Source organism: Lonchura striata, chromosome 3, assembly GCF_050655825.1.
Source record: "Lonchura striata isolate lonStrDom1 chromosome 3, ASM5065582v1, whole genome shotgun sequence".
NCBI lineage: Eukaryota > Metazoa > Chordata > Aves > Passeriformes > Estrildidae > Lonchura > Lonchura striata.
In genome coordinates, this window is record NC_140705.1 from 57,166,617 (window position 1) to 57,177,978 (window position 11,362).

An 11,362-nucleotide genomic window follows, 5' to 3' on the forward strand; every position below is an offset into this window, starting at 1 on the left:
TACAATGAAATATAGCTAACTAAAATGATGAGATTATCCTGAATCTTCATTTTCAAATTGCAGTTGTCATTGTGCTTTGTTGTGATAAGAGCTCATGAAGTTATTCCAGAGCCTGTATAAAATATCCTTACGCAGTTGCTTAGAGCAGGATGCTGATAATGCCAAGGTCACAGCTTTGGCCCCTGTATGTTAGACTTGTACTTGCGGATACTTGTGGGTCCCTTCCAACTCAGAAAATTCTGTGTGATTCTGTGTGTGTGCTTTAGCAAATGCAATGTTTACTAAAACAAAACTTTATCCAGGTTTAATCTGGGTGTTTTGTTTTTAATTGCTCTTTAAGAACTGATTTATTAAAAAAAAAAAAAGATGAGCTAATGAATAATAATGCAATTGCACTTAAAAGACCTGTTTTTATATCTTGAGGAAAATACTCTAGATAAAGCATTCTAATGATATGAAGTCATGAGTGCTGGGAGTTAATGAGAGTTTGTGTTTGTTTATTATAATAAATACATTCAAAGCTATTATGATAATGTTTACTGAAAAAAAATTATCAGACATATATGACAGTGGCTGCTGCAACATGGATTACAAGATAAACTTCTATAGTTAGTCTATTATCATATACATCTCTATTTACTTAACATTTATACAGCTAACTGGTAGGTAGAAATATTTTGCTGGTATGACTGAGTCAGAATTGAGAAGTGGATGTTTCATTTCTCATGATTAAAATAGCAACACTCCTTATGTGCACAAACATTTATGTGAACTTTTGTAATTATTTCCAGAAATCATAACAACTTAGTACTGCTTGGTTTTTTCCCCCAAAGAAATATTCTTGCAGTCATTGGTTAAAAGAGAAGAAAAAGGTATATTTGTTGTTACAAATTTCCAACAATTAACCTCTACTGTTCATCAGGGTCAAGCTGGGTTGAACAAAGTGTTGGCAAGTAACTGATTATCTGGAAACTTTGAAAAAGCCAGTGTTGCTTTAACCTAGCAGTGCCCCACCCTGCCCCTGACCCACTGCTCCATATACTCCAGTTAAGCCATGAAGCACACAGGAGCAGACAATTGAGAAAGGAGTTTCCTGTAATTAAGTTACTGTAACTTAGTCCTTGACTCAAGGGTCCCCAGTGGGTGGGCAGACTATTTGATTTTCTGCCACCTCTTCTGTCAAACCTTTTAGAGTCAACAGTTGTATTTATAAATGTCAATGCTTGCTTTGTGCTATCAGGAGAAAAAACCCAGGACCTGGAGATTCAGTTGTGGCAAAAATGGAAGTGTGTGTATATCACACAAGGAAAAATGTTTTTTCAAGAAGCTTGTTTAGCTATCAAGGAGTGGTAGACAAACAAATTAAGACAAAAAACCTCCTACCATGATCCACATATAACTATTTCTTAACTATTTTCCTTTGGCAAAGCTATTATATTCTATTTACAATGGATGCATTTAGAACAATGTACTATGTCAATACCAGGAAGTGGACTGAGTGTATTTCTGGTTTAGCTTGCAATGGAATTAGCATTTTTTTCTGCCTGTGTTTGCTGAAAAGTCACTCTTAAACTTCTAGTATAGTTAACCACTGGAAATGAGGCTGTGACAGCAGCACCCCAGCCACTACCTATGAAATTCTATGAAATTCTTCATCTCTCCTTTAGAGAGGCCTCTGTGATTCACAGTAGCTGCTCATTATGGTATCTAGAGCTGAGGAGTTATTTATTTGCAAAAATTTGGGGAATGATTGTAGAATTCTTTCACTATAAATTATCTGTCTTATAGGATTAAAGCTTTTTCTAGCTTAACAAAAACTTTGATGATACTGAATATTTTTTTTCATAAAACACAAGTGTTTCATCCTGTGGATAGTGGATTAATTTTTTCTCACAATACCTGTGAACAGCTGTTCATAACACAGCTAGGCTTGCTTCAAAGAAACCAGATGAGGTCTGCCTTAGTATCTGTTTGGAAAATTCACAGACTCAAAGTTTTGGGGATATCAGTCAAGTGCTACCTTAGCAGCAGCTTTATGCAAAATACTTAGAAAATCTATATGGATGTGGGAACCTTTATTCAGTTTCTCCAGTCAGCTTGACTGGTTGTTTTTCTGTGCCTTAAAGTAGGCATATTTGAAGAAGACATGAGGAAGTTAAATTCCCATAAAGTCTTCTTCCTTTCCCTCTTCCCACACCAACTTTTTCATTAAGTAAGAAGTATGACTTCCCACAGCTGGATCCTCTCTTACTGACTTCATGGTCCACACTCGCATCCTGAAGGAAACAAATGTTACACCTGGACTTTATAAACAGCCGCTGACAAATCCCTGTGGACAAGCTTATGTCATTGTAAAATATCCTACAGCAACAAAAAGTTTTCCTTGCATTGTGTACCTGATGGCACTAGTGGGAGCCTACCAGCTGTTTCTGTTGCTGCTTGTGATAAATCTCTTTGCATTTTGTAACTCCTCTGACTTAGGTTTGTGTGCTATTTCTGCTGTGATGTGCAACGCTGCACAGGAAGAATGTGCAAGCATAGCCCCATGGATCATACACTTCAAATGCAGTGAAGAAAATAGCATCAGTATTCCTACTTCCAGATTTTGCTAAGGCTGATTCTTTCATGGCAGGAATGCCAGGATGTGGTCATACAGGCTAGTAAGTGCTGTGTGGGCTTTCAGTGCATCACGTGTAATGGAGAAAGTTGTTGTTACACTTTATTATTACTACACCCCTTTTAAAGAAACACAGAAAGAGATGGGAAAATGAAGCATCTTATCTATAGCTTTTTCAGATCCTATGTGCATGTGAGTTATAGGAAATTATGGTAATAGTGCACTTGTAGGCTTAATGGTACATCACTGGGCTGAGATGGGCACAAAAAAATCAGTGTACTGACACTGACTGGGTGAGATGGAGCATAAAAGGCCTTGGCTATTTATGCAGAAGGTGGTGGACATTGTAGGCTTTCCTGCAAAATAATATTGTGAATTTTAAAAACTCATGTGTTGAAAGGGAGACCAGAGAAGACAACTCCAAATAAATGAGCCACTGTAAACTAAGGAAAGGCCTTTAGCTGAAAATGGTTGGAAGCTAGAAAAGTGATGGGGAAAACATAGTACATGCTTTTTATATTCTCACTATCCCCAGTAATTTCATTTTCCTGTGCCAAGTTATTCCTTAGCTACTATTCATAGCCTCATTTTGCAGCAGCTTTTAATGCCCCCAAAATCATATCTTGATGGAGGAGGAAGTATAAAGATGGTAACTGAAATTCTTAACCCTAGTGTTTATAAAAGGAGGTGATGAAGCCTAAGTAGATTTGAAATCTGATTGGAAATGGGACAAATGCGAAGTGGAAGGGTGATGAAATTGGATATCTTGATTCTGACTCCTCACTAAATTGCTGGCTTCCCTATGCACACTGCAAGAGGGTAGCACATCTTCCCTTGCAAAAGGGGTTATAGGCTGTTGTCACAAGGCATAATGACTCTTGTCATAACCCTTGACATCCGGGCGAGCCTCCAGTCCGCAGAAGTTGGGTGCTCGCAAGAGCCGAAGCCAGCTCCATGTGCAGCCCCTGCGGTGTGCAGCACAGCTCATGTTCTCTGCTAGTGCCCGAGGCGTTAAACCACAGCCTTGAATCAACTGGCTATTTTCCTGAAAGCACTCTGGTGAACTGCCTTAGTACTGAGCCACTCTGGCTGGGTCCCACTTTGTTTCTCAGTCACCAACCGGCAGAAACTGGATGAGTTTCCAAACTTCCTCAACTCAGAGAAGAGGAGGAGGAGGTGGTGGTGGCTGCCTTCATCTAGGGCACTGAGAAGCAGACTGTTCTGGACGTTGTGATATGTTTGAGTACAGGAAAGCCTGTTCTTTATCAAAAGTGAAGATGCAGTTGCTGTAATGTAATGGTGATTAAGTCACTGATTACAAAGGTTGGGCCATTAACAAATAGAATGACTTGTTCTTCAAATGCCAAGCACTTTCCCTGGTGTTCCTGACTGGCTGGTATACTGCCAAAGATCAGTGTTCCAGTCATCCACGAATTATAAAAAGTTTATGTGGCCTGAACTGCTTAAACTTGAGGTTTGGAAAACTGTGGAGGGTTTTTTAATATCAGTGATCCCATTCTCAAAGAATTACTTATATTTTTCTGTTTCAAGGGTAACTAATTCTTAGTTCTCAAGCAATTAAGAAGTGTAGCCCTTGTTTGATGCATTTTTTTGCTTTTGTACCAATAAATTGCACACAATGTAAAATTATGTGTGTAATGTTTCACACATAATGTGTACATAACCAATTTGGGGTAGTTCAAAATAGGGAGGCTAAATGTGGCTTGCATGAAGCAGTCAAATGTGATGTATCTGGATGAAAACCAGCTAGTTTCTTTAAAGCCCTTCTGAGTCCTAATGTTATTAATTTATCTCTAAATTGATATTTCAAATTGAGAGAAATCTAAAACAATTCAAACATTCCTGGAGGAGGAAAGGTTCCTTGCTAGAGAAAAGAAAGAAATGGCATACTAATTATCTGTGTATTGAAGTGTAAAAATTCCTTTTCCTATCAGAAATGATAAACAGTGTCTAATTATTGAATTTATTAATTATTTTGAGCGTAGCTGTGTATATAAAATGCTTGACAAAAAGATTGATTGAACACTCCTTTATAAATAGTTTTTAAAATTTTATGTTATGTTTAGCATCTGTCTTGCTTACCACCTCAGAAATGTGCTGCTGATCCTAAGAAAAGCTATTCCAGGTTTAAATTATCTTTTTGTGTTTAAAAGTAATTTGAGTAACATAATAGTTTTTGAGGGAGACCCCAACCAGAAGTTACACTCCAATACTAGAGTCTTAGCTGTGTATGACCTGGAGTAAAAACATAAATGTACTATTCTGTAATTACAGATCTTAGCAGTATGCTTTGCATCTGCTCTTTCTAGATGGGGCTTGATAACCATTGTTTCTCTTGAGATTCCTTTATTGGGAAGACTTTGTCACCAAACAGAACAGTTATTGTTGTTAAAGCAGCTACTTGGTGTTAAATTGCTGTTCTGCAATAATTGAAACAGCCTAAAAAGACAGTTATAATGAAAAACTGTCCTGTTAAAAATGCTGATTTAAAGTTATTTCCTTTGCCAGTTTCATAATGGCTTGTTTTGTGTTTTTGGGTTTTTTTTGGTGGTGGTTTTTTGAGGTGTTTTTTCTTTACTATCATATATTCCATGTCATTGTGTAGAAACACAGTCCAGATTGCTGGCAACTGCACAGGTTTAATATATAGAAAATAAGTAATAGTAACAGTTAGTCTTTCAGCAGTTTCTTAAATGTAAATCAGCTTTCATCCCCACAGCTGTGCTTTTTCCCTCCCTTTTGGAATTTCTGCCATATTTTGCCTTGCTGCTTTATTCAAGTGACAAGCCAGAAATCTGTTTTCAGATTCATTGATTCCACCTCCTCCCCAGCTGTATTTCTTCCAAAGTAATTTAAAGGACATGGAAGGATAACAGACAAAAATGGATTACTTGCTACCAGTTAATGTGAGCTGCAACTCTTAAGATAAATGACAATGTCAAGGTTACATTCTTTCATCTTGTGCTGACCATATCCTTAAAACCAAAAGATCCAAAGTAGTAAAAATGAAGATAAAACCAGATTTTGCTGTTTGAGTTGCAGCAGCACAGGTATGTCCCCATTATTGATCACTTGATTCTGAAGAATTTTGACAGGTGCTATATAGATAGCAAATGTAAGCCTGCTAGTAGCAAGTATAATATTTTTTGTTGTTTATTGACCCAGTTATATGTCTAGCAGTAATTTCAAACTATGCTGCTGGCATTAGAAGTGGGCTGAGAGGCCTTCATATGCTAAATTTAAACCTGAGAGATTAATAAATATAGACGAAGGCTTAGCTGTAGTTTTGCTTTTTTAATTGGTTACCTGTAGTTTTATTTAGCTTAAAAAGGGGGTAAATGCTGCTTGCTGATAAACCAGAAGGGGAGGTAGCTTTGATGTTTTATGAGCAATAAAAATTTTGAAGCAATATGTCAAACTCTTGAAGTCAAGTTCTTGAAGAGTCAGCAAGCTGAGGAGAGCAGGGAAGGGGAGTAAAGGTGGGAGGCTGCTTTTGTTGTAGTGTGCCCAGATCCATTAGTGGTACAGTCAAAAGAGCAAACACGATACTTTAATTCTTTAAATTATATCCACATTAGTTTCTTGTCATCTCTTTGGTCAGAATACGCTGCAAAATCAATTGTGCAGTTCAAGACATGAGAAGTTAACAAATTCTTAAAAAAAAAAATCTGTTTTTACTTGTGCCTTTTGTGGAGTGGGTCTTAAACTCCATTACATACATCTTGGCAATGGTTCCTGCAGCATAATATTGTAGGATAATTTTAAAGGGACACAGCTTCCAGGTGAAGTAAACACTTGTTTTCCCATATACACACAAGGTAGCCTGTGCTTCAAATGATGGAATGACCAAAAAATTGTTTAAGGTGGTAAGAATTTGAGCTTAACCTCTGTCCTAGGAAATCTGGACTCTTCTAGTTCAGGAAAGCCAGGCAATCCAAGTTATTTGGTTTCTGTTTTGTCTACTTTCTGTTGAGATAGTTATAAACAACATGCTTGCTCTCAATGTCTGTTTGTTAAGAAGGGTGGTTATCAGTTTATATATTTGTACTTTTCACTGCATAAAAATTTCATGTTCATGGTTAAATCTTATCTCATGAGAGTGTATGTGTTTCACAATGGAAAGCAATACTGGAAGAAACAAGTCATGTATGAGGCTAATTGTTAGGGAATTCTGCCTGATGTCTGGCCAGGAGATGGTTCTGTCTGGTAATATCTGAAGTAAGCCAGTGTTTCTAAAGATGGAATGTCCTGCCAAGAATGTTTTGTGGTTTTGCCATATGAATACAAATTGTAGGCAACAGGAAATCCTTTATGAAGATAAGACTCTGCTATAATTCTCCCAAAAATCAAACGGCTGCATTCAAGGTTTGGTCCCCAGTTAGGATCCCTACCCTGTGAGAACCTTGGTATTAGATCCCAGTCCTAGGAGCTCTGTAGTCACTAAAAAAGAGACACAGGAGCCTTCCTCACACTGTAAGTATGATATGTATAAATTGAATTTTTCTCATGTCATTAGTGATTTTTTTTTTCACAACTTAGTAGTAGTAAAATATATTATTTTTTTTTAAGGCTGTCTAAAATTTTTGAGGATCTTTTCCCCATCAAAGAGGCACTAGATTAACTAGAGGCACTGGTCTAATCTTACAGCATTTGGCAAATTCCAAATAGGAAATTGAAGGAGTCCCAAAGCTGCCCTCCTCAACCCCACGACACAAATATTTTGTAACCTGATGAAACAGGCAAAGTATTTAAAGACCCATTCCATTGACAGCTGCTAGCTAGGTAATCCTTGTGACAGAAAGAAGACATGTGACAGAAAGATTACTTTCTTGAGTGTGAAGTCTATCATGAACTGTTGTTCATTTCTCTCCTCAGAAATATTGATGAAGGATGTCTTAATTGTATTTTAAATACATATTCGTTATTAATGATTATTGGTTAGTTCTGCTGCTTGCCACCCCCTGTCATTTCAACCTCTAGAAGGAAAAAACTCACACCTGCATCTTCTTGTATACTTGGACCCCACTTCTTGGGACTTTGGTCTTAAAAGAGCACTGCAATCCTGGAAGGAGGTGGCTGGCTTCTTGTAATTATGGAATAATCATTGGGTGCAAGGAGCTATATGGGCAAGTTGTGTTGCAGCACTGAGGTTTCAGGTTACATCTTCAAATGTTAATTTTAGGATCTACAAATAAAAATATCTGGTTCATTGCATATTTCCAGTCAATGTTGTGCATTTAATGAAGTGCTTAGAAATATTTTAAGTGATTCATAGCAGAAAGGCTGAAGAAAAATATTGCCTGCATTTCACATGGTGAAGAAATCTAATGCTGCTGAGAATGTGAGTTCCTGTGTTTGTCACAGTTCTTCAGCTCTTACTGCAAGATGTGGCTACAACCAGGGTGATAGGGACTGATGGCTTTTTTGAACAGGTCTTATGTTAATGCCTAAGGTTTTCTGACAGTAAAGTTCGTCTGCTCTTTAAGGCTTCAGGTATACTGAAAGAACAGGGTTTTTTTGGCCAACAGCCAAAAAAGGGCTGAAGGGCTCATGATGACTTGACAAGCTTCATTTGATTTGGAGAAGCAGCAGTGGGAACTCACAGTGCTTTATGCTTCTGGGGAAGTTGCTCTGTACACTGATTCCAGAAACCTCTATGTCAAGTCAGAGAGCTAGAGTTTCTGCTTTAGAATCAGAATAACTGATTCTATGTAGAGCTGAGCCTCTGCAATCTTCTGTTGTGACTTAAACTTCTGTATCATATATAGATGCTGTGCATTCATCACAGACCACAACCTGCTCATTGCTTCAGGCCTGCCTGGAATCCACATTATTAGTACAGCAACTCCAGTCCATTTTGCCACACATCTTTCAGACTGATGCAGATGTGGATATGATTCAGATCATACCTCTGGAGTAGTTTTGTGGTGTAAATCCAACTGTCTCAGCGTGTTCCTGTGCCCTGTGCTACACTGAGCTCTGCTGGCCACCAGGGAGGAGCAGTGTGACCCTATCAGAGCTAGCATTGGCCCCACTGGGGCTGTGTTTGTGTAATCGGGGTGCAGCAGAGTGAGCCAAAACCACCAGAAGTGCAACACATTTTTATGTGCTGAGCCCTTTCTTGTGAACAGCTTGAAGATAGTTGTTTAGACTTTGTTTATTCTGAATAGAGGTAAATTTTTTTTAAGAGCCCTCATGGGGCAGGATTTGACTCTGTTTCATATATTTCTTTAGTGTTTTAAGAATGTAGTATTTCTAAATGAGAAGTTTTTGGGGGTTGTTTTTAGTTTTTTTAGTTTCTACTTCTTTTTGGGTGCTGAGCCTGTATTTAGATTTTCACTTTTTTGGGAGACAGCTGGGCTACCTGGATAGCTGACTTCTGTGGACCCTCTCCTTGAGAGGTGGGAAAATCAAAGTCTTACTAAGAATAAAAATTATTGCACAAGCTTTTTAGGTTCACAAATTTAAAAGTCACTGAATTACTGCTGTGTCTGAAGAGTACAATACCCAAAACTAAGTTTGCACTTACCTATTGTGGGAAAATGTCACTGCATTGTTGTCACTTCTGAATACAGACAAATAAATGCCTTTTATAAAATTGTCAGAGTTTATAGGCATATTTACTTTACGGCTACTTTTATAAGTTACCCACACCCTTCTCTGCATGTGAATAAAAGAAGCTGGAAAGGCCACACTGATAATGTCATACCAGGAAATCTTTAATGTGAAATAAAGAGAACATGGGCAGGAGGGAAGCTTGTGAGGCAGGAAAAATCACACTGAATATACTGTATGGAGGGAAAAAAATATAGGGTTTATGTCTATTCCTTTTTTTCCTTTTTTTTTTTTAATTTTTAAATTTAAAGAAAATAAATTTAGGTTTCCTTTGACATAAAACAGCAAGGTGTTTTAAGTACTGATACACAGGAAGGTTTCTTGGTTCCAGGTTTAAGCCTTTAAAATTCCTCTAAAATGAATGCATATTAAAAGGAGAAAAAAGAGCCAGAAAACAAAGAAAACAACCAACCAACCAACCAAAAAAAACCTCTGAGTCTTGTAGAGCCGAAAGTGCTGCCTGTTGACCAGACTTGATCCTGCTTAATCTTTTTCTGCCAAGTTAGACATTCTGGCAAGCTTCCTCAAGTCTGGATGTATTCAAGTACTGTATTTGGCTGACTTAGTTTGTTACTTTGTAAAGATATATGAAAATCCCAGTTCAAACATTTCAGCCTACAGTTGTTTTTACAATCTGTCAAGAAGCACAACTAATTGATATTTCACTTTATACATCAGATATAATTTTTCTACCAGTACATTAGGTATTTGAAAGTACGTTTTCCACTTAAGCAAGTTCTGCTACTATGTATTTTATCTGAAACACTTCATAGTTTTACAGAATATGTGCTCTTTCTACTGAAAAAGGTATAGTAACACTTGGCAAGTCACTAACTTTTTTTCTACCTTTTTTCCAGTTAGCAATGTCTCCCAGGTATTGGCTTCTAAATGTTTCATCTGGCTTTAATACGTAGTGTATCCCTGCAGAGATGACATCTTTGTTTTCTTAACTTTGATTTTATGAAGAACTGCAAAACCATTACATATGAAACTTTCTGTTTGAAGACCTTTGATAGTTCCATCCCTTATATAAAGCTGAAATTTAAAATTATAAACGTAAAAGTAATCAAAACGGTATGATTTGATTGTATATGTTAATTGGTCTTTCTTCCAAGGCCAGTTCTGATTTCAGCAGTAATTCTGTTTGTCAGTACACGTATTACCTACTGGATTTGGTGTATGAAGAAATGTGGGAATTTTTGTCCTCACAGGAGTTTTGTGGACTTCCTAATGAAGAGAAATAATACAGAATGTGCATATGTTGGAAAGGTGTCTAGAAGTTTCTAAAGCCTGGAAGTACTGCAATAGGTATGTGAGCCCATCCTCTGCAAAATGTGGTTTTTGGAAGCTGAAGACCTGAATCGCAAAGGTTTTGTTTCTGGGATCTTGTACTGTTTAGAAAGAGATTTAGTCTTTTAAGCAATAACTTATATTGTAGAATTAACCATGACAAGAAGATTTTTATCCCTAATTGTGCCATAAGTTTAATCCTGTTTCTAGACTGAACATGTCTGTGTGTTTAGCTTAAGCCATTAAACTTTTGTTTGAAGAAATGGTTGTGACCCTCAGACAGGTACCTGTTGACTGTGTAAAGTGAACAGATTGAGCTTCTTTTGCCTGTTACAGTGTAGGATTTCTGACAGGATACGTTTCTCATGTCTTCTTTTGCAGTCTTTACAATGCTTGGATGTTCTATTTGAAATGTAAGAGCTAGAGCTTGAGTGCACTGAAATCCTGCACATCTTTTCATTTGTCTAGAAGGCATTTTTTCCCTATTCTCACTTCATTAAAATGCTAGGATTATTTATAAATAGGGGAAAACTGGTCCCTCAGCCATTTGGAATTAAAGTATACAGGCAGAAACTTTATTAGATGGAATATTGCTCTGTTCCTAAAATAATGTGAAAGACTTTGTAAGAAAGGTACTATCTCATAATTAGACTACACAGGGTTAAACTTAGGCACAGAAACAATCCAAAAGTTTATTTTCTTCATTTATTTCTCACAAGAAATCCACTTGGAACAGCAGTCCTTATAATTGATGCAGATGCTCGGAATTCTTTTCTGCTGACATGGAATAAAGGCTAATCCAGGTCAGTCAGTACCTTG

General features: G+C 37.2%; 1 protein-coding gene across 8 annotated transcripts in view; it reads left to right on the forward strand.

Annotated features, from left to right (window-relative positions):
* PLEKHG1 (pleckstrin homology and RhoGEF domain containing G1) overlaps window positions 1–11,362 on the forward strand; it is a 123,001-nt gene that overhangs the window by 36,468 nt on the left and 75,171 nt on the right. The window contains exons 4-5 of one of the 8 annotated variants that reach the window (XM_085576531.1): window positions 10,465–10,561; window positions 11,263–11,346. The exons of 5 other annotated variants lie outside the window; for them this stretch is intronic. The gene's annotated coding sequence lies outside the window, so the exon portion shown is untranslated. 2 more of the 8 variants (XM_085576530.1, XM_085576533.1) reach the window with 2 other exon arrangements.